This window comes from Peromyscus maniculatus, chromosome 8 (assembly GCF_049852395.1).
Source record: "Peromyscus maniculatus bairdii isolate BWxNUB_F1_BW_parent chromosome 8, HU_Pman_BW_mat_3.1, whole genome shotgun sequence".
Classification (NCBI taxonomy): Eukaryota; Metazoa; Chordata; class Mammalia; order Rodentia; family Cricetidae; genus Peromyscus; species Peromyscus maniculatus.
In genome coordinates, this window is record NC_134859.1 from 80,973,728 (window position 1) to 80,991,614 (window position 17,887).

Here is a 17,887-nt window from a genome sequence, read left to right on the forward strand (position 1 = left end):
GTCAGGCCAACCAGAGAAACCCTGTCTTGAAAAACAAACAATCTGTGGTTTCTGCTTAGCTGGGGCTCAAGAATCGGCTGTGACTAACAAGAGACTAGCACCACTGAAAAGTACACCTTAGCTACACTGGCACACGTGAAATTGTCTGTAGCAATAGAAAACCCTGCTGGGACTAACAAGAAATGAACATCATTGAGGTTAAATCTTCTGGGAAGTATTTCCTCATGATCAGCACAGGGAAGCTGTGATCCATAGGGGTAAGGCTGCATCTCAGTTTGGCAGCTGAACTTGATAATGATTTTGAAGGCATGAAGAGATCATGGAGAGAAGCTGAGGCTTGACCTCTGTGTGGCAGGGTTGGAGTCCCTGAAGAGAGGCCACAAGAGGCCATTGGTAAAGGTACAGCCTCAGTTGCAGAGAAAAACCTCAGGAGTGAAGGGATCATAGAGAGAGTCTGAGGCTTGGCACTATGTGGCAGGGTTGGAGTCCCTGAAAAGAGTCCAGGAGAGGCAGTTAGTGAAGGTGTGCAGCTGTAGTGGAGACCCCTGCCTTATTGTAGATACCAGGACAATGGACAGCTACTAAAGGACAGTGGCAGGTGTAGCACTGAGCCAACTTGAGCTTTCCAGACAAGCTGTGTGTGCTGAGGATAGCAAAGCCAGAGAAGTGGATCTTCCCAAACCCCTTGGAGCCCAGAAGATTGTGAGTGAATCCCAGATGCCAGTCATCGAGTTACAGGATTTAGTTTATACTGCTGAATCTTGATTTCACATTATTTATTTGTTTGTTTGTTTATTTGTTTACTTTGATTGTTCCCTGGTTCTTCTCTCTTGGAATAGGAAGGATGTAACTTATTTTTGATTTTATAGGAGCCCACAGTTGAGAGACTTTGAACTTTAAGAAACATTGGATATTTTAGTCTGAACTTTTAGTATTTCAATTTTTTAAAGACTGGAACTTTGAAAGTTACACTGTTTTATATTTGTGATATTAGTATGAGATCTTGGTGATAAACAAGAAAGGAAAAGTTATGATAGTGACATATGTCAAGTTGATCAGGGGGTCAAATGTGCTGGCTAGTTAGTTTTTAGTCAGTTTGATACAAGCTAGAGTCATCTGGGAAGAGAGAACCTCAAGTGAGAAAAATGCCATCATCCAATTGGCCTGTAGGCAGGTCTGTAGGGCATTTCCTTGATTAATGATTGGTGTGGGCATTGCCACTCGTGTGCGGGTTGTCCTGGGTTGTGGAGGAAAGTGGGCTGAGTGGACCTGGAGAGCAAGTCAGTAAGCAGCATTCCTCTACAGTCTCTGCTTCTATTCCTGACTCAAGTTCCTACCCTAACTTCTCCTTGTGATGGACTGTGATTGAGATGACTAAACCAATAAACCCTTTCCATGTTGCTTTTGGTAAGTGCTTTGTATCACAGCAATAAAAGGCAGTCTGTCTGTCCCCTGTCCTCTTTGATCTTTTGTTATTTTAGCACAGGGTCTTATGTGTAGTCCAGGTTGACTAGGAGTAGGCTGAAATCAAGGATGACACTGAACTCTTGACTCTCCTGCTTCTCCCTCTAGAGGGATGGGGTCACAGGCACAATTGTATGCCACCACCTCGGTTTATGTGGTTCTGGGCCTGATGCATGATAGACTAGCATTCTACCAACTGAGCTATATTCTCAGCTCCCAGTCCCGACCCCCCCAACCCCCCCCCCCCAAACACACAACAGGGTTTCCCTGTAATAGCCCTGGCAGTCCTGGAACTTGTTTTGTAGACCAGGCTGGCCTCAAACTCAGAGATCCTCCTGCCTCTGCTTCCTGAGTGCTGGTATTAAAGGTGTGCGGTGCACCACCATGCCTGGCCAGCTTTTCCTTTTTCAAAAATATTTTGACATTTTTTTGGGGGTGGTGGAGCTTTATTAGCTTTATCTCCCCCAAATTTCCTGAATGAATCAAAATACCTCATTTTCCCCTCTAGACATTGTTTCTCTGTGTAGCTTTAGGCTGGCCTCAAACTCAGAGATCTGCCTGCCTCTGCTTCCTGAGTGCTGGGATTAAGGCCCATGCCCTCACTGATGAGGTGTTTTGGTTTTGTTTTGTTTTGTGCGTGTGCATATATATATGTACACACACACACACACACACACACACACACACACACACACATACACACACTTACACATGCCTCTGGAAGGCTGGAGAACTACCTTAGATGTCATCCTCAGAAATGCTATCCATCTCCTTTGGGACATGGTTATTGACTTAAAGCTCACCAATTAGACTGAATTGATGGGCCAGAGAGCCTCAAGAATCCACCTGACTCTGCCTCCCCAGTGCTGGAATTATAAGCATGTCTTCTTGCCCAGCATTTTCACCTGAGTTCTGGGAATTGAACTCACACATTCAAGTTTGCAAGGCAAGCACTTTACCGAGCTGTTTCCCCAACTCTTACTTAGCTCCTTAATTTTTAAAAAAAAAAGGATAAATTTGTGTGTGTGTGTGTGTGTGTGTGTGTGTGTGTGTGTGTGTGTGAGATATGAATGTTTGTTGCACACGTGTGGTCAGAGGACGATTTTGTGGCGTCAGTTCTCTTTCCACCTGTGGGTGCTAGAGATCAAACTCAGGTTATCGTGTGTGTGTGTGTGTGTGTGTGTGTGTGTGTGTGTGTGTGTGTGTGTGTGAAGTACCTTGCCAGCTGAGCCATTTCACTGGCTCAGCCCTTTAATTAAAAACACTTCAAATATGTGTGTGTGTGTGTGTGTGTGTGTGTGTGTGCGCGTGCGCGCGCACACGCGCGCGCGCCTGTGCCCATGTGCCATGACAGGCATATGGAAATCAGAGATAACTTTCAGGATTTGGTGCTCTCCTTCTGCCTTGTGGGCCCCAGGAATCGAACTCAAGTCGTCAGACTTGGCAGCACATACCTTAATCTGCTGAGCCATCTCTCTAGCTCCAAGCCCCTTAATTTTTAAAAAGATGGTGGCAAAAACTAATATTAGTATCATTAGTGCTTTATACCCTTGGTAATCTAGGCCTAAGAATAAGAGCTTTTTAAGAGATGAAAATTTCTGTAGACTGTCATACTATCTCTTATTTATTTACACAGGTCTTGAGATATAGTCAGTGCTGGCCTCAAACTCCATGCCTCCAGCCTCAGTCTCCTGAATGATGAGATTAGAGGTGTGCAGTACCATATTGGCTTCAGTTTCTGATTTTTTTGTCTGTACAGTGGAAAGTCTCTAATTGTAAATTACTGAGTGTGCCAGTCCTGGTTGGTGTGTTTCAAAGCGTATATTCTTTTAAAAGTAGTCATTAGAACTCCCCAGTTCTGCTCTGAAGACCATTTCCTATTTTAAAAGGGGAAATTTTGGTTGCAGTTTTTTTTTCTACATGACAGCAAGAAAAGGTAAAGAAACAGGAACTGAATTAAAGGGTATTCACAGCTTAAATTTTTTTATATAATTTATTTGTATTTTATGTACATTGATGTTTGCCTACATGTATGTCTGTGTGAGAGGGTCAGATCTCCTGAAACAGAAATTACAGACAGTTGTGAGCCGCCATGTGGGTGCTGGGAATTGAACCCTGGTCCTCTGGAAGATCAGCCAGTGCTCTTAACTTCTGAGTCATCTCTCCAGCCCCGCTTAATTTTTTTTTTTTTAATCACAGTTATTTGGATAGAGGGGGTGTGCATGTGTGCCCCAGTGCATCTGTGGTGATTGGAGGAAAGCTTGTGGAACCGGCTCTGTCCATCTACCTGGTGGTCCTGGGAATTGAAATGAGGCCATCAGCTGGGCAGCAGTTGCTGAGACATCTCAACAGCCCCCTTTACAGCTTTTGATAGTGTGGACCTTATCAGATAGTGATAATATAATATGACTTAGCTACATTGAAAAGCTGAGTCTATTAAAAATTTTGTCACAATTTTGTGGTAATGTTTGAGTTTGGAGATTTCTGGTTGTTCTTCTCTCAAACTTTGAACTAACTTGAAATATCCTTATTTATCCCTACATAAGCAAAGCATTTTGAAAAATGCTTTATGTTCTTTTCCAAGAGTAACAGTGATACTCCTGCTGATTAGCATCTTGTGATCCTTCAAGAGGAATCTGAATTATATATGGTGTGTAAGAAATATGAAATTAGCCGGGCGGTGGTGGCGCACGCCTTTAATCCCAGCACTCAGGAGGCAGAGCCAGGCGGATCTCTGTGAGTTCGAGGCCAGCCTGGGCTACCAAGTGAGTTCCAGGAAAGGCGCAAAGCTACACGGAGAAACCCTGTCTCGAAAAAACAAAAAAACAAAAAAACAAAAAAAAAAAGAAGTATGAAATTGAAGAAGTCCAATTTGGAACTTGACAGCAAATCAACTTTGCCATTTATAGTGTGGCAGTATTTTTTTTTTTAATCAGAAAATACCTTGTACATTCATTGTTTCTGTCTTAATGACTATTCTGTCTTATAAGCCACATATTGAACGAGTCAAGCAAATATAAACATTTAAGCATAGTTAAGTATGAACTACAGCATGTCTAGCATTCCACAGTGGTTACAATCTTGTTATGGTGCAGAAGAATGAGGCCCTTGTGTTCAAAGAAATCATGCTATTGAGGAAGTGGGGGGCGGGGAGGAGTTTAGGTTTATGGCCTTCTAGTTATTCTATTTGTTTTTACAACACTCAACTTTGTACCTTAAGTATTTCCTCACTGTATAATTTTTATTTTATATATATATATATATATATATATACACATATATATATACATATGTATACATATATATATTTATCTTAATTTTATTTGTTATTGGGCAAACAGCACACATGGTGGTTAGAGGACAACTGTGTTAAATGGGTTCTTTTCCCTTGCATCTTTGTATGAATTCTGAGGACCTTAACTCAGGTTGCTAGGCTAACAAAGCAAATGTCTTTACCCCCTCAGATATTTTGGTAGCACTAATCAATTATTTAAAGTGGGTTTTTTGTTTTTTGTTTTTGGTGGGGGGCTTTCAAGGCAGGGTTTCTCTGTATAACAGCCCTGGCTGTCCTGGAACTGCTTTGTAGACCAGGCTGGCCTTGAATTCACAGAGATCTATCTGCCTCTACCTCCCAAGTGCTGGGATTAAAGGTTTGCACCACCACTGCCCAGCTTAAAAAGTTTTTTTTTTAGTTACATTTATTTAACGTGTGTGTGTGTGTGTGTGTGTGTGTGTGTGTGTGTGTTCATGTGTGCATGAGTGTGTGCCACATCATGCATGTGGAGGTCACAGAAAACTCAGAGTTACTTGGTCCTTCTTCCTTTCACTTTGTGGGCCCCAGGGATTGAACTCAAGTCATCAGCCTGGTGAAGCAAGGGCCCTTACTCAACAAGCCGTCTCACCTGGCTCCCTAGTCCATTTTCTAAATGTCTGAATACTTTGAACACCTAGAAGATACGCCGTCCTGGGCTCTATAAAACCCTGTTTCAAAAAAAAAAAAAAAAGAAAAAAGAAAAAAGAAAAAAAAAACACAATCAAGGTAAAGGTAATAATTGATTGTGAGTCAGGTAGGAATTGTAATTCACTGGTTGGGAAGCTTTACAGGGCGATCAAAACAAACAAAACCCAAAGCTTCCTAGACTGCTTGCTTGCTTAAATGGACATTTTTCTCCCCTAATAAAATGAAGCATGTTGTAGTAAATATTGTTTCACTCTATAGATACTCTATAGATTTCCCCTCTTTTTTTTTTTTTTGGGGGGGGGGGGGTTTCAAGACAGGGTTTCTCTGTGTAGTTTTGTGCCTTTCCAGGCTGGCCTCGAACTCACAGAGAATCACCTGGCTCTGCCTCCCGAGTGCTGGGATTAAAGGCGTGCACCACCACCGCCTGGCTAGATTTCCCCTCTTGTTATAATTTTCTTAGAATATATTTAAGGAAGCTGGTCAAGGACTATGACTGAACATTTTTAGTACTTCATGGTAGTTATATGCTGTCACAGTTTCTGATTTGGGACATTAGTCAACAACTTATTAGCACTCAGAACAGATACAGAACTTCTTACTATATTGCTTGCTTTGGAACCAATTGCCCTCTACTCAGCTCCTGAGTTTAGATTACTTTCCCTAAGGTATGGTGTTGATTGCTTTTTGTGATGATGGAGATGAAGATTTAGATGACAATGATTTTTAAGCTATTTGAAAACTCTTCTCTAACTCTAACTTGCTTCTTTTGAGTGAGAATCCTTTGTTTTTGTTTTGTTTTGTATTTTAAATTTTAATTCTGAGTTGGTGGGTGTTTTGTCTGCCTGTATGACTATGCACCACTTGTGTGCCTAGTGCCAGAGGAGGTCAGAAGAGGGTATGAGATCTCCTGGAATTGGAGTTACAGGTGGTGAGCTGCCATGTATCTATCCTTTGTTAGAGCAGCCAGTTTTCTTAATTGGCAAATCATCTCTCCAGCTTTATTTTTGAGACAGGATCTCACTATATGGACTAGGCTAGTCTTGAACTCACAGAGATCTGCCTACTTCTGCCTCTCCAGTGCTGGGATTAAAGGCATGTGCCACCATGTTTGGCTTGAAAATCCATTTTTGAAAATTAATGGAAAATGTTGAAGACTAAAAACATGTATTACAACCTGTTTTAATCTCTCTACCATTTCTGTACTTCACTGAGACATTCATTTACCTTTTGATGAAGGTAATTCATCAAATTCATTACCAATTTGATGAAGATCTTAGTCTAGTAGATGCTCTAAGCCTTCATCTGGAGACTTTGTTATTGGAAGGAAAATATTTATTTCTTTGTCATAGCGGTAGCCACTTTATTAGTGGGAGACTCTGTAACACTACTATAGTCATCACCATGCTGTGTTTTAAAAGAATACATGGCTCCAAACACCTTCCAAGCTGAGGGCTGTTAATGAGGTGATTGATAGTTGAGAATTTTCACACCTCAGAAGGAAGAGAAATAGTTTTAAGTTTACTAGGTCCGTTTTCATGCCTATGTTAATATTGGAGGGAGCCTAAACCTTCAGGCTGATGAAACCTTTGTCAGTTCCTCTGCTGCCGTGCTTTGCAGTAAATACTCATATTCTGAAAAGAGGACAGGAACATTGCTGGGTAGTAGAATGCCTGCCTAGTGTAAGACCCTAGCTTCAGTCTCCAGCACTGCAAGAAAAAGAACTCTGAAAATGTTGATTAATACTGCAATAAGTCCTTTTACCCATTCTAGTTTCATCTTGTCAATAGAAAAAATCTCTTCTACATAATTTTTAGAGTGGTAAAGTTAGATAGCTGATGATTTTGTGGTTTTGTTGAAAGCATGTGCTTTTTTAAAAGGTAACTTTAGAAGTTTCAGATTTGTATTTCCTAATTGAAAAAAAGAACTTAGAATTAGTTGGGCAAAAGGTTATTTTTAATTCATTTTCATTTGAGTCTAGTTCTTTTATGTTTGGAAATCTGTGTATTTAATAAACTTTATTTGAGGGCTTTTTAAAAAAGCCTGTATTCAAAAGGCAAAACAGAAAATCAGTATAGTAGCATTTGTGCAGATGATAATAGTTATTACTCCTGCATCATTTGGCACCACTGTCTTCTGCTCTGGTCTATGTTTTATTGTCTGTATTTGGGCTCTCGCCTTTATAGTGTAGCGCTTTCTATTGAGAATATTAAATATTAATATCTAGGACTAAAGGTGCCAGAGATTTGATTTTTATGAATAAAGATCAAAGGATTTCTGGTCATTTAATTTAGAGAACAGGAAAATGAATTAATTGATTTTCCCCTCAGATATATAAAGGGATGAATGGCTAAGGCAGATACCAAGTTGTCTTTCTGTAATATCAGAAGATTAAATTTAAGGAGGTCATTTTGTTGGTTTTGATACATTATGAGGAAGTACTTTGTGATCATGTGGACGATAACACAGGTATATGTGCTGTAGGTTGGAGAGAAGCCAGCTTTCTGTTGTGGCATGGGAGACATCTTGAAGGCAGTGACACAGATTGTTAGAAGTCCTTAACACTGGAAGTTTTTGAGGTTATCACATTTCTGTTTTAAGGGTCATTGATTCATGAGAGTTTAAAAATACCATTGAACATTTTGTTTTCGGTTAATGACATGAAATATCTTTCTGAAAATCTTGTGACAGATGTGGTGAAAGCCTTGGTCAAGGACAGGTTTCTCTCACATTTGATGTGTTGTCTGAGTTGTTTGCTCTTAAGTCAGCACTTGGTTCTTGTTTACTTTTTGGACTTGTGATGCTAAATTGTTGAAGGAGAATCTCTGAAAGGCAATGTTAATCCTTTGAGGTCCAGTTAACAATTGGATTATCTGCCTTCATGAACAGTAAGAACTAATGCTTCCTTTTGAGAAGGCAAACAATAGTCGGATGTGGCACTCTAGCGGGTCTGTTTCTCTTTCTTCCCCCCATAGGCCTATCAGCAGTCTGATGGGGCAGAAGACAACAGAGATGGAAGGTGTTCCAAACTTGGCAAAGGCCCCCAATCTGAGGAGGTAAGCTCTGATTTTGAGCCGGCAGAGCAGGTGGCTCTTCCTGCCTTAATCATATCCTCATGCTCCTTGGAAAGCCAGATAGAAAGAGCATTCAAAATGAGCTCAAGTGTTTCCATCAGCTTTCATTAGGAGGGGAAGTTTTAGATTATTTTTTGAATGTTCTATTTCTTGCTCCTTCCCCCTTTCCCCTTTAGACCCCATGATTTTATTTTGTTTTTTTCCCCAGAAAATTAGCAGTTAAAAACTGGCAGATCGCTTATCTGTTGTTTGGGAATAGATAATCATAAATAGATTCTTGTTTATTTCCAGCAAATGCTGGGTTGTATGTAGCTAGTCTTAATGAGTATAATAATCACAAGAGTTTAAGGTTTTTCCTGAGATCTTTGTAAAGTTTGGGTTCAGTCATTAACAAGAAATGATCTTTTACTATATCTTAGACATAATTCAGCATAGGTGTTGGCTAATTTTATGGTACTTGAGGCTGTGGGGATGTGTACAGCTCTTGCCCAGATGGGGTTTTCCTTCCTACTTTTCCTTTTCTCTGCCCCCCACCTTTTTTTTCTGCTTTACTGGTTCCTCAGTGGCACTCAGGGCTCTAAAGATGGCTTTCCCTGTATTAAAAGGTATTTCCAGAAGTGGTTATACTACTTACTGTTACTCAGGCCTTGAGTAATCTGTTGACTGAGTGTGTTGTTGTATGGAGTTATTGTATGTTCAGAAAAGAGTGAGTGCTTCTGAATTTATATTATTAATCTTGGTACATTATATTATCTGAGCATATGTATATAGTACATAATTAATGTACTTATGTAATCATGTTGTATGATATTTATATAATTTGTAGTATATGTGCCTAAAAAAGTAATATTGGTATTTAATTATAGTACAGGTAAAGAAAACACAAAACACAGAAAATTATCGACTGTTTCTGTCTAGATACTTTTTGTCGGCATTAGGAAGGAGAAAATTACTATCAGAGGTGTACTCCCAGTAACAAAGACATAACCACTCTTGAACGCATTGCTCTATGAGCTAGAATACCTTTTATGAAGGCTTTAATATGTTTAAAGGCTAAAGTACGTTTTAAACTTAACTTTGGTTACTGTAGCATACAAGCCATGAAAATTATATAGCTACAGACGGTACAATATTTCAGTCTGATAGACTGCATTTATCACAGAAGTCCTGTGAAGTTTATCACCTCCTGACTTCATAGCTCAGTTTGTGTGAGTACCTGCATGTTTGCACAGTGGTGAAATTGGATAGGGAGGCATTTCTGAAAGTATATCTCCATTGTTAAGACACGTGACTGTATAATGGCTTGTTATGTTATTTCTTGTTCATGTAAAATTTGAAAAGTTAAGTGTTTCTGATAACATCTTACAAGTTTTGGAAGACTAGAGCAGAAATGAGGATTGGGTGTAAATGGTTTATAATGGGTTAGGCATGGGGTAGGACACATAACTAGTAATTGGGGTATGCGATAGGAAACCACTTTGGTTAATAAAGGAGGCCTTTCCTCAGCTTAGCAGCTTTTGTTAGGTGGTGATTTTGGTTTAGTGTTGAGCCTAGGGAATGAGTGTATTTAAAGTTTAGCAACTATCTGTGTTCTTCCTGCTGTGGGTTACTTGAGAAAGAGAAGACGATTTTTTTTTCATTTGTTTTTTTTTTGAGACAGAATCAAACTTAACCCAGGCAGGCCTTGAACTTGGTATGTAGCTGAGGATGGCCTTGAACTCCTGATTCTCCTGCTTTTGTCTCCTAAGTGCCATCATGCCCAACCTAGTTGAAAGTGTATTAAAATATATTTTTAATTAAGAGAATTAAAACTTTTGACTTAATGGACATGTAGCTCTTATGAAAATAACTGATAAAAATAAACTATAATGGCAATCTATATAATGGATATAATTCAGCTACAAAAAGTTAGGGAGTGACCTCAAATACATACTAAGTGAAAAAAATAATTTGAAAATACTATGTACTGTATGGATGACTTGTATGTATGAATGTATGTATGGTGTAACTTGAAAATACTATGTACTGACTATATGATATTCTGGAAAAGAAAAAAAACTCTGAAGACAGCACAAAGATCAGAGACAATGTGCCACTCTTCCTAGGATGGTGACAGAGGGAGAATTGTGTTTGTGTTGGGGCAAGGGATGGGCTCAATTATATGTCTATTTTTTAAAAGTCCATTGAAACACCAGATGCAGTTTTGCACACTTATAATCTTGGTCCTCAAGATACTGAGGAGGATTACTGTGAGTTTTGAGGCCAGCCTGGGCTACACAGGAGTAAGACCCTGCTTTAAAAACAAATAAAAGAAGCAAAAGACAACATAAAAAAAAAACTAATACATATAGTGAGCTCCAGGCCAGCCAAGACTATATAGTAAGATCCTGTCTCCAAACAAAAAAAAAAACTAACACATAAGGGACAAGTAGTCTGTATTCTGTAACTCCTTTTTATTTATCTTGTTTGTATGTATGTATGTATGTATGTATGTATGTATGTATGTATGTAGTGTGTGTATGTATTTATTTGTCTATCTCATCTAATATATTCATCCATTCATCCACCTACCTACTATCTATCAGTCAGTCAGCAGAGTTTCTTTGCTCTAAGGCCAGGCTGATTTCAAACTGTCTTGCTTCACTTTTCTAAGCACTGGGTTACAGGTGTTTGGTATCTCACTCAGATTTGTATGTTGTTTTAGGGGAAAAATAATTTATTTTCATGGTGCCACATGAAAATAAATGAAGCAGAAAATAATCATAATGGCTAGAAAAGTATGAATGGGGGTAATCTGAAATATTTAAGAAAAACAAAACAGCTTGGCGGTGGTGGTGCACGCCTTTAACCCCAGCGCTTGGGAGGCAGAGCCAGATGGATCTCTGTGAGTTTGAGGCCAGCCTGGTCTACAGAGCGAGATCCAGGACAGGCACCAAAGCCACACAGAGAAACCCTGTCTTGAAAAACCAAAAAAAGACTTGTTTTCAGAAAAAAAAAAAAAAAAAAAAAAGCAATTGACCTTTAAGGAATATTTAAGGATCATCCTAATAATGATCAATATTAATTCAAATAAATATTGGAAACATGGAAATTAATCCTATATAGGGTGTAATACCTAGTTCCCAACAGTCTTGCAAAGGGGTACAAAGTTGATTAGCAAGCTAATAAAAAAATCAATCAGGACCTGTTTCTGTAAGCTATAGGCTGTGTAACTTGGCCAAGTCGTGGGAAATACTGTGCATATCTAAGCATTTCTAAGGTATACTGTAGAAGGAATCTTAGAAGGTCTTATTAATAAAATCAAACCTGGAGCCAAGTATTGCGGTGAATTCTGGAAGATCAGAGGAGCAGAACAAGCCACAGCTTCCTCACCTTGCCAGTTCCTCAGATGATTCTGTTCTCTCAGACTGGAAGCCTCTGAGTCCTCATATCCGAATGGATCTCAGCTGAACTGCTGCTCGAAGTCTAAAAGCTTAACCAGCCAAATGCTTCTAGTTTCTGGTCCTCACGCCTTATATATCTTTCTGCTTTCTGCCTCATTCCCTGGGATTAAAGGCCCACTTTCTGGGATTAAAGGCGTGAGTCACCATGCCTGGCTGTTTTCAATGTGGCCTCCGAACTCGCAGAGATCCAGAGGGATTTCTGCCTCTGGAATGCTAGGATTAAAGGTGTGAGTGCCACCATTTTTAGCCTTTGTATCTAGTGGCTGTTCTGTTCTGTTCTCTGACCCCAGATAAGTTTATTAGGGTGCACAATATTTTGGGGAACACAATACCACCACGGTATACTTACCATATTTAGTTGTGTTTTAGTTTATGAAAGCTACTAAAATAAAATACAAATCTAAATATTATTTGTCACGATCTGGAAGTTAGGGGTCAAGATAAAGCTATAACCACATTGCTTTTTAATTTTTTCTTCCTGGAAGCTGTGGTGGTATTCTAATTGTACTGAAATGTGATTTTGGTTTAATAAATAAAGTTGTCAAGAGGTCAGAGCTTAGAGCTAAAATCTTACCCTTCCTCCTGCGTGTTCCTAGCTTCCTGAAAGAGAGCTACTTCCTGTGTGTATGTCTTTTCATAGTCTTTTTGTTCTGCCTTCTCATTGGTTGTAAACCCAAACACGTGACTGCCTCATCACTGCCTGTATGTACAGCCCCCCAGGTCTTAAAGGCGTATGTCTCCAGTGCTGGCTGTATCCCTGAACACACAGAGATCTACCTAGCTCTTCTACCAAGTGCTGGGATTAAAGGCATGTGCCACCACTGCCACACTCTTGCTATGGCTCTAATAGCTCTGATCCCCCCGGGCAACTTTATTTATTAACATACAATCAAAATCACATTTCAGTAAAATTAGAATACCACTACAAGAAGCACTTGCAGGAAGTCATCTTTTCTCTGCATGCCCAAATGATCATTGCTGTGTATCTATAGAGAGAACTCTAGTGTCCTGTTGGGTCAGTGCCCTTGGCTGTTAATTACAGTCTTAAAGACTATTGCCAAACACAATTGACTGCATTGGGAGTTAGGGCCTCCGTCTGTGTGTTTTGGAAATGAAGGTACAGTTTAGTCCTTAACAAGACATCAGTGTTCTCCATGGGGTTTAGGAATGAAGGGTGGTGTGACTTGACACATTAGATCTGTAAAATCTGTGCACTATTTTAAGAGTGTTTCCCTATTTTAAACAAAACAAGAATCATTGAAGGGTTTTTGTTTTGTTTTGTTTTTGAGAAAGGGTTTCTCTGTGTAACTCTGGCTGTCCTGGAACTTACTCTGTAGACCAGGCTGGCCTCGAACACACAGAAATCTACCTGCCGCTGCCTCTGAGTGCTGGGAATAAAGGTGTGCGCCACCACTGCCTGGCTCACTGAAGAATTTTGAGCATGGTGTTTTACCCAGGCTACTATTTTGAGAATATAGAACAAAAACTAAGTAGAAATACTAGTCAGGAGATAATTGTAATAGTACAAGTGTTAGATGATATGCTAGAATAAGATTTGATGGCAGAGATGGAAAAAAAGTCAGATTCTAGATTTATTTATTATTATTTTTTGTTATTGTTGGTTTTGAGACAAGATCTTACCATGTAGTTCTTACTACCTTGGAACTCACTATGTAGACCAGGCTGGCCTTGAACTCACAGAGATCCGCCTGCCTCTGCCTCCCAAGTGCTGAGATTAAAGCCACCACCACCATGCCCGGTTTAGATTTATTTTGAAAATGAGATGCATTGAAGTCTTTTCACTGCTGTAACAAAATACCTGGCTTCAACAACTTGAGGGAGGAAAGATATATTTTGGCTCATGGTATCAGAGATTTTAATCCTTTGGGTGGGAAGGATATGACAGGAAGCAGAGATGGAGGGAAGGAGTGGGGACCAGATGTAACCTTCAAAGTAATGGCCCAGTAACCTACCTCCTCCAACTAGGCCTCCTCTTACTATTTCCATCATCTCCCAAAATAGAACCACCAGCTTGGGACCAAATGCACAACTTACGAACTTGTGAGAAATATTTCAATTTGACATAACAGTTGGAATTGTGGTGTGGAAGGAAGGAGGGAGGGAGGGAAGGAAAGAACAGGTGTGGGTATGAGGACTTTTGCCTGACTAAGATTATAGGAAAGAGCTGCTTTGGGAAATGCTTTGGGAGACAACTGTTTTGATTTTGTAGACATCTTACTGTTCATAATGTTATTTATTTATCTATTTACTTACTTGCTTACTTACTTAGTTACTTACTTACTTACTGAGAGTGTCTCACTCTGTAGACCTGGCTAGTCTGGAACTCCACTACATAGACCAGTCTGGCCTCACATGAAGATCCACCTACCTCTGCCTCTCAAGTACTGGAATTAAAGGCATGTACCATCATGTCTGGTTATAGATTTTATTTCATTTTTTTTTTAATCTAATTTATTTACTTATTTTGGTTTTTTGAGACAGAGTTTCTCTATGTAGCCCTGGCTGTCCTGGAACTAACTGTAGATCAGGCTGGCCTTGAACTCACAGATCTGCCTGCCTCTGCCTGCCGAGATCGAAGGTATGTGCCTTTGGCCTAGTTTTGTATTTTATTTTCTGTGATACATTTTCAGCAGCTGTCCATTTCTTGGTAGGCACAATCATATATTGATATTTGCAGATAGAATGCATTCCTTTCAAGAAGCACCTTTAATTATTATATTTTGTTTGGAAAATATATTTATGCTAGCACTGTTCTTTGTCCTTTGCAAATATTAACTCGGTTAATTTACTGAGTCATGTGACAGTAAGATAGTAAAGCATTATATTCTATCATATGACTTTCATTTTATAACTTCCTAATGATGACATTGGGTAACCCCAGTTTAGCATTGTTAGACAGTTTTATAGGTTCCACTTTTATGCCTTTGGGCATTGTTGTAAGTGTATCAGGGTAAAAAAGAATACTATGTATCAAAGGACATACATATTATACTTCTTTAGTGGAAATTTGTAGCCAGAAGATTTCTCCAGTACTGCCCGGCCCTGCAGTCCAGCAGCCGCTTATGAAATAATCACTCAGAGGCTTAATATTATTTACAAACTGTGTATGGTCTATGGCAGGCCTCTTGCTAGGTAGCTCTTATATCTTAAATTAACCCGTTTCTATTAATCTATGTTTTACCACGTACTCTCTGGCTTACCGGTCTGCTATCATGTTGTTCCTTGGGTGGCAGGCCAGACTCTGTCTTTCTCTTTCCTGTCTCTCTCCTTGGATTTTCCACCTGCCTTTAAGCTGCCCTGCCATAGGCCAATGCAGCTTTATTTATCAACCAATCAGAGCAACACATTCTCACAGTGTACAGAAAAGACATCACCCAGCATCTCCCCTTTTCTATCTAATCAAAAAGGAAGGTTTTAACTTTAACATAGTAAGATTACATACAACATAACCTTCACAAGAATAATTCTGGTTTATCCTTGCTTACCCATCCTGTTTTCCTTTTCATTCTTTTTATAATTCTCCACTATGTTAGCATTCTCTTTTAAATTCTGCAGTTGGAAGAGCACAAATTGTTTGTAGTGGTTCCAGATAGTCTGTTTAAATGTTGTGCTCTATGCATAACACATAGCAATTGTTAGAGGACAGGCTAAATGAATATTCAAACTAAAGGGAGTTCCTAGGTGAATAGATAGATGCACATTATGTTTGAACTGGAGTAGGATGGTTAATAGGCAACTAAATCCATCCCTTTGGGGTAACCACTGTAAATTCTTTCAACACTCTTGTTTTTGTATTTTTTTAATTTCTGCTTTTTCTTGCTATCACATTTGTGGCATTTGTCCATGATGAATTTGAAAATAATTTATTCATTCTTATATAGTATTCCTGTATTTGAATAGTTTCTCCACTTGGTTATTGGTTGACAAGTGGGTTCTTTTCAGCTTTGGATGATTGAACACCACTTTCAGTGCCTCTGGGTGTGTGGTAGTAAGCTTTTCATCACTGTGACAAAAATACCCAATGAAAACAGTTCAGTGGAGGAAAAAGGTCTATGTTATCTCATCATTTCAGAGGTTTGAGTCCAGTTTGACTGGCTTCATTGCTTTGGCTGGACCAGGGTGGAGGTTTTGTAGGTTCTGTTGATGAGGTTTGATCAGTCACGTCTCCAAAGAGTCTACAACACACAGTCCTTTAAGGTACATTTCATATTCAAATTATAATGATGTATTTCTTAGCAGTAAAATATTTTGTCGTAGGGTTGGAAAACATTCAGCCTTATGAATTCTTGTCCTCCCCGCTTCCCTCCACCACCAGACAGGGTTTTTCTGTCCTGGAACCAGTTTTGTAGACCAGGCTGGCCTCAAACTCACAGAGAACCACCTGCCTCTGCCTCCCAAGTTCTGGGATTAAAAGCATGTGCTTGTTTTTAATTTGATTAAAATTAAAAACCTGACTTGTTTTTAAATTGATTGTTGCACTATACTCTACCAGCAATGTATGAAAGTTCTGTTTGTTCCCATTTTTAGCAAGCACTTGGTGTCTTATATTTATTTTAACCAATTTGATCTATAGAATGTTAATTATTCACCCTAGTGCATATATTAATGGGTTTTCATTTACTATTAACAAAATGCCTGAAAGCAGATTCATTTAGTTCATAGTTCTGGAGGTCCAAAGTGGAAGACGTAGGAGTTGGGACTTGTTGGGCCTCTGGCATAGACCTAGTGACAGATGGCGTCACGATGCTGATAGCATATGTGGGAGCTTCTCCAAACAGTAAGCCAGAGAGCAATTAGGGATCAGGTTCCTTCTCTTAACAACTTGCTTTTATGAGAATTCAGAAATCTGCTGAGAGCTATCTTAATCTCTTCTAAGGACAGCTTTTCCAGTCACCCAGGGATCTCACCAGTCCTCATATCACAGGGTTCATAACACCCCCCAACACTGCCACCATGGGGACCAAGCCTGTTACACACAAACCCTTGGGGGACAAACCATATCCAAGCAAGGATAGTCTCCCTGATGTTTCATAAAGCTGAGCATGCATTTTCACTTCGCAGTTTGATGCTTGCTTAAGTGTCTGATACTGGGTTATCTCATAAGAGAACAGAGGAGACTTTTGTTTGATTCTCATCCTCTCTCCTCAGTGAAAAATTTTCAAAATTATTTTTATTTCCTTTGTATGAGTGTCTTGCCTGCATTGTGAGTCTGTGTACTATGCATGTACCTGGTGCCTGTGGAGGCCAGGAGAGGGTGTTGGATCCCCAGGAACTGAAGTTATAGGTTGTGACTATATGGGTACTGGGGATTGAACCTGGGTCCTTTACAAGAGCAGTGAGTGCTCTTAACCACTGAGCCATCTCTCCAGCTCCACCCCCAGGGAAATTTTAACAGTAGGTTCCATCATACAAAATAGATTAAAAGTATTTCTCTTTTGCTTTTTTGGAGACTGGGTTTATAGTCCAGGTTGGCCTGGAATTCACTGTAACCTAGCTGATGTCAACCTCACAATACATGTCCTGCCTCACCTCCCAAATGCTGGGATTCTAGGTGTGATCTAAAATGCCTTTCTAAAAGTAGTATTTCTGGGCTGGAGAGATGGCTCAGAGGTTAAGAACACTGGCTGCTCTTCCAGAGGTCCTGAGTTCAATTCCCAGTAACCACATGGTGGCTCACAACCACCTGTAATGAGATCTGGTGCCCTCTTCTGGTATGCAGGTATACATGCAGGCAGAACATTGTATACATAATAAAATAAATCTTTTTTTTTTTTTTTTAAATGCCAAATGCTGTTTATTGAAGGAGGGAAGAGGTCTTAAATACAGGCTTACAGCACAATGGGAGAACCCCGGAGGGCAGAAGTTCGCTACCAATGTTTTACAATCTTGCATCTAAGCTGTTAACTCCCATTATGCAGGATACACAG

The 17,887-nt window shown here is 39.6% G+C and overlaps 1 protein-coding gene across 7 annotated transcripts in view; it reads left to right on the forward strand.

Annotated features, from left to right (window-relative positions):
• Nucleotides 1–17,887, forward strand: part of Spag9 (sperm associated antigen 9) — a 142,545-nt gene that overhangs the window by 26,915 nt on the left and 97,743 nt on the right. The window contains exon 1 of one of the 7 annotated variants that reach the window (XM_076543173.1): nucleotides 8,419–8,478. The exons of the other annotated variants lie outside the window; for them this stretch is intronic. The gene's annotated coding sequence lies outside the window, so the exon portion shown is untranslated. Of the gene's footprint in view, nucleotides 1–8,418; nucleotides 8,479–17,887 lie in introns of those variants that run through there. 7 annotated transcript variants of the gene reach the window in all.